This window comes from Parasteatoda tepidariorum, chromosome 12 (genome assembly GCF_982258835.1).
Source record: "Parasteatoda tepidariorum strain Cologne lab strain chromosome 12, Ptep-v5.0, whole genome shotgun sequence".
In the NCBI taxonomy this organism is placed as follows: Eukaryota; Metazoa; Arthropoda; class Arachnida; order Araneae; family Theridiidae; genus Parasteatoda; species Parasteatoda tepidariorum.
In genome coordinates this window covers 5,938,086-5,959,460 of record NC_141766.1, presented here as the reverse complement: position 1 = coordinate 5,959,460, position 21,375 = coordinate 5,938,086, and the positions used below count along the sequence as shown (strand labels likewise).

General features: G+C 29.1%; 1 protein-coding gene across 2 annotated transcripts in view; it reads left to right on the top strand.

The window, feature by feature from the left end:
* Awh (LIM/homeobox protein arrowhead) overlaps positions 1-21,375 on the top strand; it is an 88,655-nt gene that overhangs the window by 30,947 nt on the left and 36,333 nt on the right. The gene's annotated exons all lie outside the window — the stretch shown is intronic.

The following is a 21,375-nucleotide window of genomic DNA, read 5'->3' as shown; positions in this document are numbered from 1 at the left end:
AAAATATTTCAAGAAACCTCCCCATGAGATAATTGTCGTTCTTAATACGTCGAGGCTGGCTTCAAATCAAATTTACTTAAACGAAGTCAACCTTTGGACTCGAGGTTCCTTTTACAGATAAAAAAACGGACGGAACCACTTTGAGCGACAAAACCCACCACAATTATCATCTGGGGATGCCAATAAATAAAGTGGTTACAAAATTTGGAGATAATTTATGGTGCCAGAGATGAGCATTCCAATGAAAGGGACATAAATTTTACTACCACTTGACATAGGGGGATGCAACCGGAAGATATAGTCATTATAATAAAAATCATGATCAAACATTTCTATTTTATTTAGGTAAAATATTTTTATATATGATAATTAGAAATTGTTACAAGTAACTTCAATAGTTTTATTTAAGCCCGCTTTGATAGCATTAAAAACCAAAATAATAAAAATTTGTGCTTTAGTTTAATTTTTTAAATTAATACGGTATGAGCACGAAAATCCAATTAATTAAAAAAAAATTATTGCAGTTTTTTGTTGTAAATTCAAATTTGCAAAGAAATTAAATTAATTTATTAGGGTATTTAATTCAGCAATTAGCGGAAAAATTAATGTGTAACTTTTATGCTAAGTGTATGAACTGGTATAGTTCCTTTATAATACGTATTAGTTTTAATTGTTTAAAATAAAAATGTTAATTTTTAATTGTAATTTTTAATTTATTTCTTTTTTAACATGATTTATTATTTCCTAGAGGTGTGCATTTCTTTTTTCGGGTGCTCATGTCAGCAAAGCAGAGGCATCTCTGACCTTCCCTTGTTTTTAAAAAATTTATTGCTAACATTTATGATTTTTTTTAACAATAGCAAAATATTTTCTTTTAACTTTTAAGAAGTTCATAAATACACATAAACATCAGAATTAAAAATCCTTTTTAAGTGATTTTTTCAAACTAGAAGAAGAATTAAATTTATCTAGCAGTATTCTGAAAAAAAGTTTCAATTTGATTTTTAAATAATTTTATGGTGTTTATGGCCAATTGAAAATTATGTTTATGAAAAAATTTCCTGATTTATGTGAAATAGTCTGTTTAACCTATCTATCTCAACTAATATCTTTAAAATTTAAAAAGCTTTTTGTAATTTTCTAAGTAGTTTTTTGCAAATTTTAAAAAAAAGCTCTTGTTTTGTACGTTTCAGCAGGATTTATTAATAATTACCACGGCATTATTAGAGGACCTTTCCTTATTAAATTAATGTTTTATTTCATATGTTTTCCTTCCTTATACTATCCCATTTTTTAATCCGGATAATCATTGTAGGGTATTATCCTTTGGTATTAAATTTTGTTTTATGATACAAAAAAAAAGGAACTTTGTAGAAAATCCCTTATCATTTAGAGTTTTCTTCCAGAAAAAGTTTCTTAGAAAATTGCTAGAAACAAAAGCTTCTTAGAAAGTACAAAGGCTTCTTAGCAATTTGCTAGAAACTTTTCACATTTTAACACTAGGTTTACGGATGTTTATTATATACCTATCTCTACGAACATACCCTCCAACTGCTACGGAATTTCCGTAGTTTCAGAAATCTTCTTTTCAGACGGTAACAAAATTAATGTCTTAATATTTAAAAAAAATTAATTTCAGCGTAACTTGTCCACTATTACTTATAAAAGTGCAGGCCATATGGCTAGATTCTTAAGTTCTGATAAAAGTTTTATGAGAGATCCATTTGCTTTAAAAATTTCTACTTTGGTTCGCTACCACTAGAAAGAATTATTTTCAAAATCCTCATAAGTTGGAGGGTATGTCTACGAACACGCGTCAATTTGACACATGAGCGAATACATATAACAGCACTTACAGAGATGCCAACTTGCTCCCGGCATAAAATATATATTTTTAAGTGGTAGTTTATCAATTGTGATTCTTGGCTTAGCAAATTCAGGTTAGTAGATTTTTATCCACCACTATTTCTAAATAATTCGTAGGCTTATATAATTCACCACTTTATATTCGCAAAATTTACTTAGTAGTAATTTACCGCTTTTTTAAAAATTATTTTGGCGTGTCCGGAGCAGTTGGCATCTCTGCACTTAAAAAGCAATGTAATTATATACTATAAGAAAAAAATGAAAATATGAAATATATATATTTATGAAATATTCTAGTATTTTATTTTTCAATACTCGAACTAAGGAACTGAAACCTTCAAAATCTGACACTCTGACATTAATTGACATTCTGCGTGTGTTCTTTCTATTATTGCTTATCGGCAACAGTTGTTTATGGTTTGTTTCATTTGAGATAATGATATCGGATAACGGATCGAAGTATTGTCCGTACATTCCTATTTATTATTCATGCGATGTTTGCATGTTTAATCAAAATTTTGTTTAAATTACGATCGCGTCAAATTGACACATATCAGTAGAGATAGGTATACCACAAAGAGAATTTCAATATTTCAACGCTTTTGAAGAAAATAGACTATAATATATATTTACCTCGATCAATGGATAAAAGTCATTACAAGAGATAAAATAAAAATGCTAACGGGTTTTGTAATTTTTCCTTATAAAATTCGAAATGCGTCAAAATGACGCTTCCCGTAAACCTAGAGTTAAAGATATTCAAATCGGACTTTTTTCTTAAATTACTGAATCCGATTAAAAAAGAAATCAAGGCGAAAAACATTAGATATTTTTCACGCGTGCGCAGCATAAAAGAATCACATAAGTTGTGCGAAATAATTACGCCAGAAAAAATACGCCTATCTTGCGCAATTTTAGACAATATTTTGTAAAAATTATCTTATTGTTGGCTCTTTCGAAGCGAGAAAAAGATGGCAGGTATATATATATATATATATATATATATATATATATATATATATATATATATATATATATATATATATATATATATATATATATATATATATATATATATATATATATATATATATATATATATATATATATATATATATTGTTTTCTTGTGGTGTGGCTTTTTTGCATGTTCCACCACTGGCATTATTATTTTCATTTCTCTACGCTGAGAATTTAAACTGAAATGTTGAAGGAAGCTGTTTACCAATTTTTTTAAAATGCCCGGCTAAAATTTTTTCCGTACATTTAAATTTCAAACAATAAAGTTCAAATTAAATGAGTACTGTTACATTTTACCCGTTCACCACACTCTCTCGGAACTTTTTCAAAAATATAGGAATTGGTAGCTTAATTATATCAGTTATTGAATTTTTCAGTGAAACAAAGGCATTCTCCTAAATATAATAATGTAATATATTTTGACCTGAAATTGTGCATTTTCAATATTTACAAAACATTAAAAATCACGAATAGCACTAACACCCTCCAACTGCATTGTTTCGCAAACGTGACGTCAAGCGGGTTGAAAACCATTTTGCTAACACAAACTATTTTTATCCAAGAATCAGAACCGTGTTTAATCGCAGCTGATTACTGTTAGTACAGTCACTAATTTTGTTGAGGTTCGTAGAGCTATAAGTTCATATATATAAACTGTGGGAAAAAAAGAAATAAACTGGATTTCATTTTTGCTCAAAAAAATATTCTTAAGTACTAAAATTTGCAATCAGTGAACATAAATAATCAGTTTAGTTTTATTTATTTTAAAAACAGTAAAATATTTTAAGAATTACGGCTGTAAATGCAATTAAAATCTTTGAGCGGATCCGAAAAAAAACACTATTTTCCCCTGTTGCTGGAAAAACATTACTCTATATTACAACACTATCATGAACTAACAACAAATATTTCAGCAAGACGTAAACCTCTGAGAATAAAATATGGCACTGACCCTCCCCCACTAGAGGTAAGAATAAAAAACAAGAAAAGGACATAACTCAGCCACCGATGTTTCGAATATCCTGAGTTACGGTTTTGAGTCCGTGTTGTCTCGGCATACCAGACGCGGCAGGAGATCGGTAGGCAATGCCGATGGAGTTGATAAATTCATTTGACGTGTTGTTACCGATGTTGTTCACTCTCCTCCAATCATCCTTTCGACATTTGAGGGGATTCAAATAAAAAGTCGTTCATCTATTCTTTGGTAGGTTCATAAGTTATTCACTTATACTAAACACTTTATTTGCACATGTTATTTTGCGAAAGTTAAATAAATTTTAAGTTAAACTTTTTTTTTCTTAGTAACTAGATTTTTTTTAGGTTTTTCTTAAAGACGTTACTATATCACCTGTTTATATCTAGTTTATATATGTTTAATGAAATTTATTCAAAAATAAATAAAATTTTAAAACATGCATATTATTAGTACAAAGGAAAATCTTCCACAGAAATTGGAAGGACTATATTTGTATCACTCATTTAAAATGCAAAATATGTTACAAAGGGTAGAGTATTAAATATCTTTAAAAGCTTCATCACGAGATGAAGGAATTGTTACCTATGCAGGCTTGTGTGCAAAGTTGGCTTTTAATAAGCAGTTCTTAAGAAACTAGAAATCTAGTTATAAAATTTCCATACAAATATTTGAAAAGTTCCAAGTTCGCAAATCTCTAGCTGAGAAGAGAAATATTTTTCTTTTAAAGAGGCAAGTTTTCGAATGTTTTTTAAAAATTTCAGTATTTTAGTTATCAGTATCAGTGGAGGTAAATTGTGTAGGTATTTAAACCGATATGTATAAATCAGGTTCACGATTTTGATTAAAATTTTGTTTAATTCTTTTTGCTTTAAAATTGCATGTTACCCCCTAAAAAAATCGTTTTACCTTAAATACTGTGTTAACATTTAACTGCCAACTACAATGGATTTCCCACGGTATGTAATTTTTAGATTTTAAATGCTACTGAAATTTATAATTAATTTTTAATTCTTCGATTACAAAGTTTTATTAGAAATAACTTATAATACATGAAAATAAATACATATAAAAGAAAGTTGCTGAAGCGATAGTACAAATTATTTTCACGGTATTTTAATTCACTCATAAATACATCCTCGAAAAAATATTTAAACTTATTATATTTTGATATAAACATTTCCTGAGTAGGCATGTATGTATTAAAAAGTGTCTTGAAAGACCATAAACTAATTCGATGATGCACATTTGAATAGGATGTATCTGCCATAATCAATTCAATATATTTGAACTTCAAAGCATATAAACTGAAAATGCTCAATAAGTTAAATTATACAATTTCAATAATCTATGTGTGTTCATAGCTTCAAATTAAAAATACAAATAATAAAATTTAAAATATAAATTAGCAACAGCTATTTTATTAGACACTTCTATTACTCTATTATATAGCGGTTCTCGCGGATCTAACAAATTTTAAAATGAGGTGATGAATCGACTTCTACAACCTGCTTTAACACGTTGAATGCCACACTAATTTTACATGGCTTGCCCGTCTGGCTACAACGGTAAATAACTACAAGCTAAATTTGCAAATATTAGACAGATTTTGCTAGTTTTTAAAAGGTTGACATATCTGAAAAGAGTGGTGAATTATATAAGCCTACACCGACCAGGTGGCCGAGTGGTTAGCGTGCCTGACTGCGGAGCCAATGGTTGCGGGTTCGAATCCTGCTCAGGGCATAGATGTTTCTTTCTCTCTGTGTTCTATGTCTTTTCTCCTTTGTGTGATTGTGACCCGCCCTGTAAACGGGTTTGTGGTTGTGTGACGTGGGCGACGCTGCTCCGCCGCCGTGGCTTCGTCACAGGTGCCCACTGGGTAACGAGAAGAGAGAAGCAGTTCTGGCATAAGAAGCCAATGGGACAATACATCCCAAGTGTTCACCATTAAAAAAAAAAGAACTTTTAAGGCCGACCGGCCTGTGTAGGGGGCAGGGAACTGTCCTTGCATCAGAAAGTTTCTGGGTTCGAATCCCGAGCAAAGCATGGATGTTCATTCCTTCTCTGTACTATCTGTCCTCACTGCGAGAGTGACGTTGGCCCACTTAATATGGTGCCCCTGAAAGAAAGGCCAACAAAATCGCCCTGTAAATGCCTGAATTGACGGATGTTAACACAGGTGGATATTGGGGGAAAAAATATATAAGCCTACGAATTGTTTAGAAATAGTGGTGTATAAAAATCTACTGAATTCGGGATGCCAACTGCTCCGCTTTATGCAGAAGTTTTAATAAATTGGTAACTATATAAATAATAAAACTTGTAGAATAAGGATAAATACGCCTACTTTTTAGAAGAGTAACCACGAGTATAGTATTTTACTTACTTACTTTACTTACAAAAATTGGGCACCTGGGCCACTTAGCGGCCCCTATCCCATACATCCAGAAATTTACAGAACATTTACAGTAATAACATTTTGAATTTAGATGTTGATGTGGTAGCTAATAGAAAAACAAGCACTTTGCTTGAGTAAATATAACATTTGAATATCTGATTCATCGAATCTAAGTTGACATATATAAACATAATTTGACATATATATACATAAGTTGACATAAATAAATATTAACATAAATTGATACATATTTCACTAATTAAATTTCTATATTTTAACTAGCACATATTTAATTATGACATACATTGAAGTTCATTCGAATACATTGTGGTAGCCATAAAAAAAAATCAAACCGTTTGCTTGTGAAATAATAAAGCAATGAAAAAATTAGATATGACAAATTGATGTCTTTACTTAACACTAGAAATATTGATTGTAGACTTAAATTAAAAATATAGATAAAACATGATCTGACATGTACAGTAATTGATTTTTGAAAAATGAAAGGCATAATTGATGAATATAGATAAATCATACCTTGATACATGATAAAATAACATATTTGGAGAAAATGCAGTAAATATATTTTATCAGAGAAGTATTGCTCATTAAATACAATAGAATTTTCAAAAGAATTTAACATGCATAAGTTGATATGTATGTATGCATAAATTGGCTATGTTATCAGAAAATAATTCTTAATGTAATTTCATTTAGCTTAAGTAAAAGTCTGCTGACGAGTATAGTATAACACAGTTGCATTTCATATGATACATAGAATTTTTGATGTGTAGTGGTGTAAAAACTACTTAAAATGAAAAATACTAAACCAAAAATAACTTGAATTTCGATACCACTAGAAAATACTTTTTTATAAAGCGGAGCAATTTGGCATCTCTGTGTATATAAATAAAACTATTTTTGTGTGTTCTATATTGTATTAATTTCTTCAAAGCATTTTAGTAACTATAATAATATAAAAAAATTAAAAATTTACTCGGATTATGCTTTCTAATAATCTTGGTTTCGCCGGTCACCGGTGACCCCATGGCATTCAACGTGTTAAAAAGAGATATCTGTATGAAAAGTCAAAGCTGTTAGATCACTAAATGTGGTATTTTAAAAATAGGAACTACTAGTGTTATCATTAACGTAAATATCATACCTGCCAACTCTTTCGGATTTTTCGGAAAATTTTATTTTTGTATTTAATGTGATAACAAAATTTTCGTATTCATGTTTGATTCGTCTTAACAAATTAGATTTTATTTACATTCCCTGCCCAAATTATTAAACGCACTGTAAGATTCTGCCGCATCTTTTCTTTCGTTTCGGGCTCAATTCGTCTCTTGACTCAATTTTCTTCTTTGTGCGTTATACGCTAGCTTTAGAAACCTTCGATTTTCGTGATATTTCACGGTTTGAAAATATATTAGCATTCACGTGGGCCTTAACTTCAGCTTTTTTACATGATGAAAATGTTCCAATTGATTATTTAAACACTGTACACAAAATAAACAAATAACTGCGTAGTATAAAACTGCGAAACAAAGAAACACAGTGCATAAAGCCACAGAAGCACGTTCGCAACTGCAGCACGCGAGAACGCGACTAAAACCGGTTTGCACATGTTAACGCTCGTGTGTCAATTGGCTAACGTTGTAATGCAATGCGTTTAAAATAAATACAAATAGGAAGTATAAAAAAATGTCCCGAATGAAAACCCATTACATGTATGTTTAAATATAAAAGAAATTGCAGATAAAGTCGTGCAAAACATGTAATTATTAAACAACTACAGTGCGTCTAATAATTTGGGGAGGGACTGTATTTTTAACTACCACCTCATTTAAATATTTTAAACATACACAATAATAATGTGTTTTAAGTAATAGCGAAATTTGCCTATCATTGGGTAAGAAACTTTTTTGCATGCTTGTGAAGATGAAAGGCAAGTCATTTCTTTCATTTTATAACGTATTTGTAATCATACAAAATGACTTTGAAAAGTATCAAAATAGTTTATAGTAACTAAAGTGAAAGATTCTTACCTTTATGAGAATTATGTAACCATTTTTTGAAAATTTTTCCCAGTCCGAGTAATTTTATTACATTGAACCCAGTGGAAGGTTAATATAATATTGCAGACCTATATGTTTTGACTAGATAAATGTTAAAATAACTTTGCGATTTCTTTATATTTTATTTATTCATTAATAATGATTTATTCAAAGTGACATTTTCAATTAGAAACAGATGCGGAAAATACCCTCTGTGATCTGTGTTTTTTTAAACCTTCCAGAAAAAATGATTTGAGATATGAATTATATTTCATATCTTTCATAATTTTGCGCAATAATACTTATATCCTCTAGAGCCATTCAGTTTCAAAAAATAGTTTTTGCGAACAAAAAATTTCTAAACCGGGATTATAACTCTTTTTGGATTGACCATTCGTTTAACTTCCGTATCCGGAATCGGGAAAGAGGGAATGTTTCCTGAATCTTCAGTCAGCACGTGTTAAGGGTGAGGGTAATCGCCCTTGATTGCGGTAATTAGGCGCTAAGTGGGAACCCCGCTTGTCGCACTCCCTTGGGATAGACCCTGGGGAGCATCCATTTTTCTGCCTATTGTCACTCCTCCCCAAAATTGTAATCCCCTGTTTCCGAATTGTCAGCACTTACTGACACCTTCACCATCAAATCGATAAAAATTAAATGTTACTCAGGATTGAAACGAAAAAAAACGAATGTCGATAGAAAAAGACGGTCCCTGTGTTTTTCAGTTTTTGATGTGTGATATATATATATATATATATATATATATATATATATATATATATATATATATATATATATATATATATATATATATATATATATATATATATATATATATATATATATATCTTTCTTTCAGAGTTTTAAAGGATCAGCAATAAATTACGAACGAAAACAAGTATTTTTTAACGCTCTACGCCAGAAAAATATAGCAATAAACTAGTAACTTTCATAGATTATTTTTTATGTAATTTTCAAAGATTGTATGAAATTTCGTAAGCTTAACTTAAATATTTATAGAAATATGAACATTTTTATAATTAAAACTTTTTTTTTGTCTCACGTTTTTTGCTATAATTTTGAAAATATTCAACAAAATGAGACAAGATTTTTGGAGAAATTTTTTAATTAATAACGAAATTGTCATTATAAATTTGAAAGAAAAAAAATTGATGAAAATTGCGCAAGCTGTGAGCATTTAAAATTGTTCTTTTATATTGCGCATTGGCTTAAAAAATTAATTTTTTCTTCATCATTTTGCAGTGAATCGTTTTAGTACTAATGAAAAGAGTCCGATTTGATTATCTTGAATATTTAAGAAGTTTCTAGCTATTTGTAAAGTAGTTTTCCATCTCTTTGAAATGAATCTCTGAATGATGATAAATTTTATTTCGTAATATTGAACAAGATTTCTTAAAAATGATACCTGTATTGTAGAGGATCATTCTAATAATATATTTTCTTTCACCCGTTTTTTACTATCTCATCTTGGTGCTCGAAAGAGGGTATTATCATTTGTTTGTCTTATGATACAGAAGGAAATTTGTCGGAAATCCCTTAGCCTACAGAGCGTTTATAATGCGCAAATTTTAATGAATTTTTTCAAATTTAAAAATACAAATTTTTTATTAACTAAAAATTGCTCCGAAAATTTTGCTCAATTTTTAAAGTTATAGCAAAAAACACGAAACAAAAGCATTAGTTTTTGCCAAAATGTCTATATCGCCATAAATATTAAAGCTAATATATCGAAATTGCAATCATTGCAAAGCGCAGCTAACATCGTCCGGGGAGATACTCAAAATGCGCTCTCGTACCTGCACAGAAATGAAAGTGGCACAAAGAAGATATGGCTTGACGTCATAGAAAGGCAATACGTCATCGTCAACGGGCAAAGGAGTCGTAGGATTTGGACCTGCAAGATGAATGGATACACGAGACTGGGTGCCGAACGCGCAGGACGGCTACCACAAGCCGCCCCTGGCCAGAAGGCTGTATGGAAGTTTTTTCTCAAAATACACAAGTACAAAAACTCAGGAAAATATCCGAGAGGAAGAAAATACAAAATTTAGCGAGAATAATATCTCAGAAAATACCCCAAAACATGAGGTATAGCAAATAAAATAGAATATTGTGGGTGATACATCTGAGTATCAATAAAATATGGATGCTAGCGAGTTATAATAAACCTACAAATAATAGTTGTTTAACAGACAATTTGAGAAGTTCAAACAATGTTTCTCTTCGCAAAGTCAAGGTTCCGTAAAACAAATTAACGAAGAATAACATTATCTATACAATGCAAATCTTAAAAAAAGATAAATATAAAAATTTCTGTTCATAATTTGGATGCAACATTAGACAAAAAATAAACACTGAAAAGGTAAAAGCAATTTAGGCTTACAAATGTGAAAGAGAATGTTGCAGACATTTAGACAGATCAACTACGTTTAGCAAAAAGTTGACCCTATAAATATGGATCATCATTATCTAGAATAGGTGAACATTTAAAAGATCATCAGTATTTACAAAATAAACAACAAGCGAGACCACAAGTAATGAAGTCAGTTAAGAAATCATATAGTACTAAAGAAATAAAGATAAAAAATTTGTATGTTTAGGTAAAGGATTATAATCAAAAACTAAGGTACAAGGCAGTTCATTTGTAGAAAAGGGAGAAAAATGGCGAGAATTAAGGTAATAAAGCAGCGAATAGATAAAACAGAATAAAACCAATGAATCACACTAAGATTCAGAAGTAAATAAAATAATTCACAAAAACAGATGATCTGTGCCAAAGTCTAACAAACAAAGTACATTATTCGAAATTACGAAAAATGAAAGGATAAATGTACATAAACAGGGAATGTTACAAAATTTCGTATATAAAAATTTAGCAAGAGATGAGTGAAGGATGCACAGATTAAGTGAAGAGGAAAATGGTAATGAATGAGCAAGCCATCCAGGGATAACCAGAAAACAACAACAAACAACATCAAGTATCAACTGGAGACTTGTATCCACAAGAGTAAAGACCTGTTTACACGGTCTAAGTTCTTAAATCCGAGAAATTGGAGGAATTTCTCTTTCCAAGAAATTGGATGATTCGTCGACACCATATATGGCAGTACTTTTACTTTCGTTACTTGTACCGCCGGTACAAGTAAAAAGTACGTACTTTTACTTGTACTTCGTTACTTTTTAAATTTAGTACTTTTACTTGTACTTTCGTTACTTTTTTAGGGAAAAAGTACAAGTATTTGTAACGGAAATGTCGAATGAAATCGTTACTTTTTTCTAAAACTCAGTAAGCTTTCTAAAAAATTTTAATATCTAATTATTCATAAAAATTTTATATTTTGTATAAATTTTAATATCTAATTATTTTCTATTTATAAAATAACATTTTATATTTATTTGAAACATTTTTCATTCATTTAAATATGTTAATTAAAAATTTTGTTAACAATGTGTGCGCATTGGATGCTTTTTTAAATAATTTAAATAACTAATTTCATATTAATATTGCAAAAAATTTTGGCGCAAGTTTTACATTTTTTAACGTTAAAGTATTAAATTATAAAAACAATGCTTTATTTAATGGAGCTGTAGTATACATTAAAAAAAATCTAAAATATTATAATTTTTTTAACAAAATATTTTTTTTGAATTATATTAAACGTAACATATATACTATTACGTAAACGTATTTGTTATTCATTTCATAAAATTTTAAAATGAAACATTTGTTTATAATTTTTGGATTTAGTATTGCACATCGTGGATTATTAGTTATTACTTATTTATTTTATAAAATTTTAAAATAAAATATTTGTTCATAATTTGTGGATTTAGTATTGCACATCGTTATTACAAATCCAAAAATTACCATTATGAAATATTTTAAAATAAAAAAAAATTATATTTAAAAACAAAATATAATTTGTAGTTTATTGGATTTATAGAGGTTTCCTGTATATGAATGTATTTTTTTTTAATTTATTTTCTAACATAAGTTGTAATGTTTATCAAATTTGTCGAACAAGGTAATTTATTTATAAAATAAAGCTTCCGAAAATAAAAACAAAATTAAAAAAAAATTTTATAGTTCTAATATTAACATAAATCTAAGCTCCTTTTTACATGTAAACAGATAATTTTGATTTCTGGTTTGGCTCCTGGGTATTTCAAATGTTCACTATTGCAGGAGCTTTTTAACATTCGAATTAGATTTTATTCCGTAATAATATGATTTCTACCACTTTCATCTTTTTTTTTACTTAAATAAGTTAACAAATATTTATTTTGAATTAGCAAATATAAATTTTTATTTAAATAAAAAAAAGACTCTCTTTAAGTTAATATAAACTGTCAATAATAAGTTAATATAACTGAAGTTATATTAACTTATTATTGACAGTTTATATAATAAGTAAGTTAATATAACTGAAAGAAGAAAGAGCTGTCGTTTCCGTAAATTTTGATATTCGTTTCTCATTAATCAACTATATTACTTACTTACTTACTTATCCTCTACGTGCCTTGGGCACTTAAGGCCTCCAGCATATCCCTCCAACGCCTCCTGTCTTTAGCAATAGATCTTGCTTCCTCCCAGCCAGATATTCCACATTCTTTTAATTCGCCCAAAAACATGCGCTGGATGGTAAGTCTGGGTCTTCCTCTTGTTCTCTTACCATCAGGGGCCCATGTAAGCGCAACAGATGAAATTTTTTCTTTGGGCATTCTAAGGATATGTCCGAGCCAGCTCCATCTTCGTTTTTTAATTTCATCTTCGATTGTTTTTATTTTAGCTTTCTTTAATAGATTTTGATTTGATACTTTGTAAGGCCAGAAAATTTTAAAAATAAATCTTAAACATTTGTTTTGAAAGGTTTCTAATTTTTGTATTTCGATCTTAGTCTGTTTCCAGGTTTCTGCGCCATATAATAGTACTGCTCTAACAATAGCTTTGTAAACAACTATTTTTGTCTTTATTTCAATATTTGACTCTCTCCAAAATTTATGTAATCCCTTAAAACATGTTCTTGCTTTGATTATTCTCTGTCTAATATCTTCGCTACTTCCACCTTTTTTATCTACAATAGAACCTAAATAGCTAAATGATTCTATGTCATCTATTTCGTGATTTTCGATTTTAATTTTGTCATTTTTCTTTTGATTTATTCTCATTACTTTAGTTTTCTTCTTGTTCATGAATAAACCTACACTATTTGAATATTTGTTGAATTTGTCTGTTTTAAGTTGAAGGTCTGTACATTTGGATGAAATAAGTACGATGTCATCAGCAAAATCAAGGTCTTCTAAAGTAGTTGTGAAATTCCACCTTATTCCTCTTTTTTCATCTTTCAAGCTGTTTCGCATAATCCAGTCTATCACCAGTATAAATAAAAATCCCGATAAAACACATCCCTGTCTCACGCCAGTTTTTACTAAAAAGAATTCAGTTAATTCTCCATTTACTTCTATACATGCTTTGCTGTTATCATACATATCTTTGATTATGTTAATATATTTTTCTGGTATATTATAAAGTGATAAAATTTCCCATAATTTCTCTCTCTTAACTGAATCAAAGGCTTTACTGAAATCAATAAAGTTTAAATATAAAGAGGTGTTAAATTCTAAGCTTTGCTCAATGATATTTCTAAGTGTGAAGATTTGCTGCATTGTTCCACTTCCACTGCGGAAACCTGCCTGTTCTTCTCTTAAAATTCCATAAATTTCATGTTTTAGTCTATTCAAAACTATTCTTCCAAATATTTTTCCTGGTATGGAAAGTAGGCTAATGCCCCTCCAATTTTCGCATTTTGTTAGATCGCCTTTCTTGGGAATTTTCACTATTACTGCTTCTTTCCATTGTTCTGGTATTCTTTCATTTTTCCAGATTTCATTGAAGAGCTTTTGCAACTGTCTTGTAGCGGTTTCAAAATCTGCCTTAAGCATCTCTGCCACGATTCCGTCTCTCCCTGCAGCCTTCTTTGGTTTTGTGGCCCTCAGGGCACTCTGTACCTCATCCAGCGAGATATCTTCCAAAGAAAAATCTACAGTAGATGCTACATTTAATGTAACATTTGGGAGTTGCAATCAACTATATTGAGGTTTATTAATTATAATTGTGTACTATAAGTAGCGCCAACGATATTTTAAAGTTAGAGGGACTTGCTTACTCGTAAATATTTAATCAGTTTATTTCTTTTCTTTGAACCAGTTTTCAAATTTTAGATAAAATTTCCCTTTCGTGCAAATCCATAAAAAGTTTAATATTAAAATTATATTTGATTTTAAAATTATAGTATACGATTATATTATAAAATTATATTATAATATTCTTCCGAATTTAAAAATAAATTAATGTCCATAACTTTCAAAATTAAAAATAATTAAATAAATAACAACAATTTTGCAAAAACTTTAAAGAACATAGGAATATTATTCAATAAAATTTTAGGATACTTTGAATTTTCGATTTCCTAGAAATGTACTTTTAAATCGTTACTTTTTTTGTTTAGTACTTGTACTTTTACTTGTACTTTTTACTCGTTACTTTTTAAAATAAGAACTTTTTACTTTTTACTCGTTACTTTTTTTCAAAATACTTGTACTTTTACTCGTTACTTTTTAAAAGTAACGTTGCCATATATGGTCGACACTATCCAAGTTCTTGAATGTCACTGATTGGTCGGAAGAAAAACTTGCTCATGCCCATTGTTCGCATTCAACGTTATGAAATCATACTTACATGAATTTAAAATTACTAAATAAATTCAAATAAAATCATAATAACAGTAATAGACCATAACAGATTAACTTATATGAACTAAAAATATACGAAAACAGGCAACAAATTTACATAATCTGATGCCTGCTTGTTGACGTCACAAAACTTAAGAAGCTGATTGGTTTAGGTAGGAAAAACTTGGACAGAAAGTAGAACATGCTCTACTATCATCCAAAGACTTAAACCAAGTACTTGGATGATCGTTAACACGATCCAAGCTCAAAGCAAAACAAGTTTCCATCAATTTCAATCAATCTTCGTCCAAGAACTTGGATCGTATAAACAGTCCTTAAGGAAGTCAAGTCAATTCGAAAAGAATTTAGAGTTGTAAAGAAAAACCTTAGTAATTGATTCTGCTACATTTTCTGGTATCAGATGTTCAAAAATACTTTTTTACGTTCGCACCTTAATACCGATCTCTCAAACCGAAAGTTACAAAATAATCCTCTACGTATTTCTTAAGAAATAAAAAAAAGCTGAAAAAATTAAACTGTCTCCTTTGTTATTGAAGGATAGTATAGTTTGTCTGAAGTAAGAACTCCCCTAATCATTCGTCTGGACTCGTGGTGGTGACTATGGTAAAGAGGTATAACTATTTTAAGTAGGGGTGTGGGGTCATTATTTACTATAGGTAATGGCTTGGATCAAAGAGAGAATGAATCTATTTTATTGATCTATTGTGTTAGCCCTAGCGTGAAGAGAAGCTATCCTCCCTGAAATGCGCTTTTCTTGTTTCCATAGCAGTAGACGACTTCAGATTTTGCTGCGGGGGGGGGGGACTGAATATCGTAGACGAACGATATATATACATACATATATATATATATATATATATATATATATATATATATATATATATATATATATATATATATATATATATATATATATATATATATACATACATACATATATATATATATATATATATATATATATATATATATATATATATATATATATATATATATATATATATATATATATTATATATATATATATATATATATATATATATATATATATATATATATATATACATATATATATATATATATATATATATATATATATATATATATATATATATATATATATATATATAAACATAATAGAATTAGAAATCGAATAAATTTCGATGAAATAAACGTAAAGGTATCTTCTGCACGCATTCCTGTACGAGAAACATTTTATAATGCAGAATAATTATCTTAAGATAAAAATTACTCGTTATAATGCGTCTATGTCTCGCAAAAACAAAACGAAACAAAAATAATAAATGAGTAAATTAATTTTAAATGAAATAAGAAAAACAGTAAATAAATTTATCAGAACAAAGTTAAATGAAATAAAAAATGCGTTAAAATTAGGATGACTAATCTAACAGTAGCTAATAAAAAATTGCTAATTATTAATAATTGGTAAATAATTAATTATAAAATAATTGGTAAAAATATCAAATTAATATTCATTGCTGCCATCTATGAAAAAAACACTTTAAGAATAGTAACAATTGGAAAATTTAAGAACAAAACCCATAATAAGAAAAGAAGTTTCTACAATTCAATAAAGAATAGAATTGAAATTGTAAAATCATGAAAAAAAAACATTCATGTTAATAATATTTGTTATACTTTACATATAAACTGAATATTAGTTATATAATATTTGTAATGTATTATCAGCATATAATTTATATACATACATACGCAAACTAGGAATAAACCATTTTTCTGGCTTTCTTTCTTTCATTGGGTAACTGTAAGTCAGAGCCTTCATATATGGATAGAAAGCTGTTTATAGACCTTATCCTTCATTCATACATTCTTTCATAACAATATAGTCTACTCGTATTACCAGGATTTATCGGAAGTATCGGTTTATCAGACAGAGCCCCAGTCAGTACTTTCCAAAAAAAATAAAAAAAATTATTACATTGGTCAGTTAATTCAAAATTATTTTATAAAGGCTACTATTCAGAAGTTTACTTAATAAACTAATTGGCCCAGTATGAAAGGTCATAGAAACTATTCCATCCTGCGGCTTTAAGAATAGTTTATTATCACAGTCTCCATCGTAAAAATAAATCAGAGCTAATACTGTTTTCAGAAGAAAAAAAACTAGAGTTTTAAGTTGTTGATGATTTTGTTAAAATGAAATGGAAAAAATGAATAGCGAAAATGGTTATTAATTATATCTGTTTTAAAATGATCAGTCTCTTTTAAAAACTCTTTATAATTGAAATTATTTTTCTGCAAAATCTAAGAATCTGATTGGTAGTAATATTGGTAAAAACCTTAATATCTAAGTTGGAATTAAAATCGATTCTCTTTTTAAGTGGAAAGTTAAAATCATTTGTTTTGTCAAAAAGTTGGAAAATTTTTATACCTTTGTTAATCTTAAAAGTCAAATCTAGAAAATTTGCCAAAAGATTTCAAATATATTTGTTTTGTTAAGAATTCATTCACCTGGATAAGTTTGCATAGTAAAATTTCAAAATCATCAAAATTAACAACGAAAAGATCATCAATAAATCTGAAAAAGGAGGAATTTGTAGGATGATTAATATAATCAAATGATTTAACGAATCCATATTTTTGGAGAGAAAAAAATATTACAAATATTAGTAATCTAAAATTATTTACCATAAGAATACCATTAGTATGTTGAAAAGGATTTCATTAAATAAAATATAATTGTTATTTTGGTTAAGATGAACGAGAAATTTCTATCTTTCTTCATGAATAATATCATTAGGATTAAATAGGCCATGAATTTTAAGAAGGATATATATATGGGTTATTCTCACGAAATATGACAATTCACTGTCCCTTGCTCCAAGATTTAATACTATAATACCAAAATAATTTTTTTTTTAAAGAAAATTAATAAATAGCATTGCTGTTAGCATTTTAAAATGACTTTGCACTAGCATTGACTGTTTTGTAAAGTTAAAAAATTTAATTGAACTTCAAAATGTCATTTTCCTTGCAAGTCCCAAACAATGTTTCCAATAATAACTAGCTTTAAAACTTCACATAAATTTTTCAACCGGTTTATCTCAATTGGTGTAAGCATTTCTAAAATATACGCAGAGGGTATTATTTACAAAAACCTCGTTTAAAATAATTTTTTTCAGTCAATAATTTGTTTGTCCCAAGAAAATCTGTCATTTTCCTGGATAGTTTTATTTAGTGGTTTATAACCAAAATAGATAGAGCCAGCAATCAATATCATATGTTAATAGATTGATTAGATGCCCTCCTATATGAACATGTTTTGTTGCATGAATAAAGAACCAATTTTCTGGTTCAAAATCTATTTCAAAAAATTTTTCAAGATGAGTAGGTTTTTGTGTTGTCATTTTCCTGGCTTCTTGAAATTATTAATAACATAAACTATATAGCTTTATCTGAGTTATTTTAAGAAATCCTGTTGTTTTCTGCAGAATATAAACGTTTTAGGCCAAAATATTAAATTAAAGTAAAGTTATGTGCTATAAAATGGCGAATTTGTCATTATCCTGGCTTATGAATGCCAGAACATTGAAGTGTTACCAGAATTTTTTTTTAACTGCTAATACTGTAAGGAGGGAAAGCAAATATTAACCTAATACCAAGTTTATGTATGATTGTAATATGCTTGAATATGCTATATATATATATATATATATATATATATATAAACGCCATTTTTCTTTACTACAGCTGGCTTCAGTGGTACTTGTTACTGCCATCTACCCGCAACTGATTAAATTACAACTTGAATATTTTCAAAATAATTTCATATGTTCTTTTTTTCCATTTTCGTTTTTTTACTATAACGCTTCGAAACCCTGAAGGGAATTATGAATAACCCTGTATATATAGACACAATCTCTTCGATTTTAATGCAATATTATTACAATATACACAATTTTTTCGAATGCATGACTTCATCACAACAATCAATCAAAAACTAAGAGTCTTCAACGTTATGTCCCTAAAGAGCCACATTTTTTTTCCTGAAATATAATGACCTTTCTGGAAGATGAAGTTCCTCATTAAATTTCTTGAGTTTTTTGTGGTGTTTTTTTCTTTCTTTTTTTTTTTTTTTTAGATTTAGAATAAATACTGGGCAGCAATTCGTGATTCTCAGTGCTAAGGATCTTTTGACTTACAGTGAAAAGACATGCGAGAAACATAACAAATGTGGGGAGACAAATTAAGTTTACTTTGATTGAACAAGTCCTTATAAAGAGATTTTACGAAAAATTTAAGGGTCGATATGTGTATATTTTAAGAGGGGTACAATGATTTTAAGAACTTTCCATAACAAACTAATGTGTTTTGACCATCTTGTAATATTTGTTGAATTTTAGCCAAAACAATTTGAAAAATGAAACAGAAATGTAATTTCTGAAACATAATCATACGTCAAATGTGTCAATTTTAGCACATAATTTTGATATAATGATGCAAATATAGATATCCTGTAGCATGAAAATAGCACATAAATTTGTTGCGTTTTCATAGGAGTATAAATATTTAATTTTAACCACTCTGCAATCGGTTTATTGCAATTTGATACAGTAAAAATAATGTTGCATTTTCTACATGACAAATTATTGGGATACGGTATTAAGAAAATGCTAGTACGAATATTGGTTTTGCTACTGGTATTTTTTAGTACTAGAAAACTTTGCTACTAATTTTGAAATCTAACGTATCAGTATTAATAGTACCAGCTTGTAATAGTGGTACAAAATGATTACATATATGCAAACTCATCATTTTGCAATTAATAAACAAATATAACGAATTTGTTAACTGATTACACAATGTGTTAATCTAATCACGGAACCAGATCAGAGAAAAAGTTTCTTTTCAATATATATATATATATATATATATATATATATATATATATATATATATATATATATATATATATATATATATATATATATAACAAAAAAATCGACGCACGAAGAAGGAGTTGTCCGATTGAAACGAAAACTGGTGGATAGGAAGACAATGTACAGAATAGCAAATAATTAAAATTTCAGAATAATTGAATAATTTATTGCAGAGTTACAGTAACAAGTTCAATGAGGTGTTGACCCGCCTCTAGTCCAGATACAAGCTGCCACACGGCGTGGCATAAACCGATAAAGCTCCCGGATGGTCTCTTGCGGTATTTCCTGCCAAATTCGATCCAATTGTCGAACGAGGTCATCAACATTCCGTGCCAGATGCAATCGCCTTCCCATCATATCCCAGACATGCTCGATGAAAGAGAGATTTGGTGATCTGGCAGGCCAAGGAAGAGTTTGACAAGCTTGCAGACAGTTCATAGCAACACGTGCCATATGTGGTCTGGCATTGTCCTGCTGAAAAACCAGCCCAGGGTGCTGCAAAAGGAACGGTAGCAAAACTGGTCTTACGATGTCGTCGACGTACCGCTGTGCAGTAAGTGTACCACGAATGATGACCAAAGGGCTCCGGCTGTCAAAGGAAATGGCACTCCAGACCATAATGCCTTGTTGAGGGCCGGTGTGGCGTGCAATAGTGAAGGCAGGATCCCCCCTCTGCCCTGTGCGTCTCCAAACACGTCTTCGATGATCGTCAGGACACAGTTGGAAGTGGGATTCGTCGCTAAAGACTATACGTCCCCAGTCGGCATCATTCCAGCCTGATCAGTTCAAAACATTCATGCATACGAAATTTCAAAGCAATCGGATGATTGCTTCTTGGTGCGTCGATTTTTTTTGTTATATATATATATATATATATATATATATATATATATATATATATATATATATATATATATATATATATATATATATATATATATATATATATATATATATATATATATATATATGAGTGATTGTGGGGTACAAGCTATGTATCGATACATAAACTATGGTTTCAAACTTTGTGATTTCTCTGTGATGTTTGTCATTTTGACATGGATTATAAGCCGTACTCTTCAATGAGCCTGCATATGTGTGTACACTGCTCATAATAATTAAAGGTTATTGTAAGTCTTGTACAAAATAACGGTAAAAGCAAAAAAAAATTGTTTTGCATAAAATGGAAGAAAAGAGTCACAAATGCAAATTTTTCTTATTTTCAAACTTCGCAGCATGCAAATTTTGAGTACGACACAAACTGTCCGAAATCACCTTCATGCTGTAGGCTTGTATACTTGCCGACTAATGGTGTGTATCACGTTAAGAACACCGCAAGGAGTGGGCAACAGAGCGTGTGAACT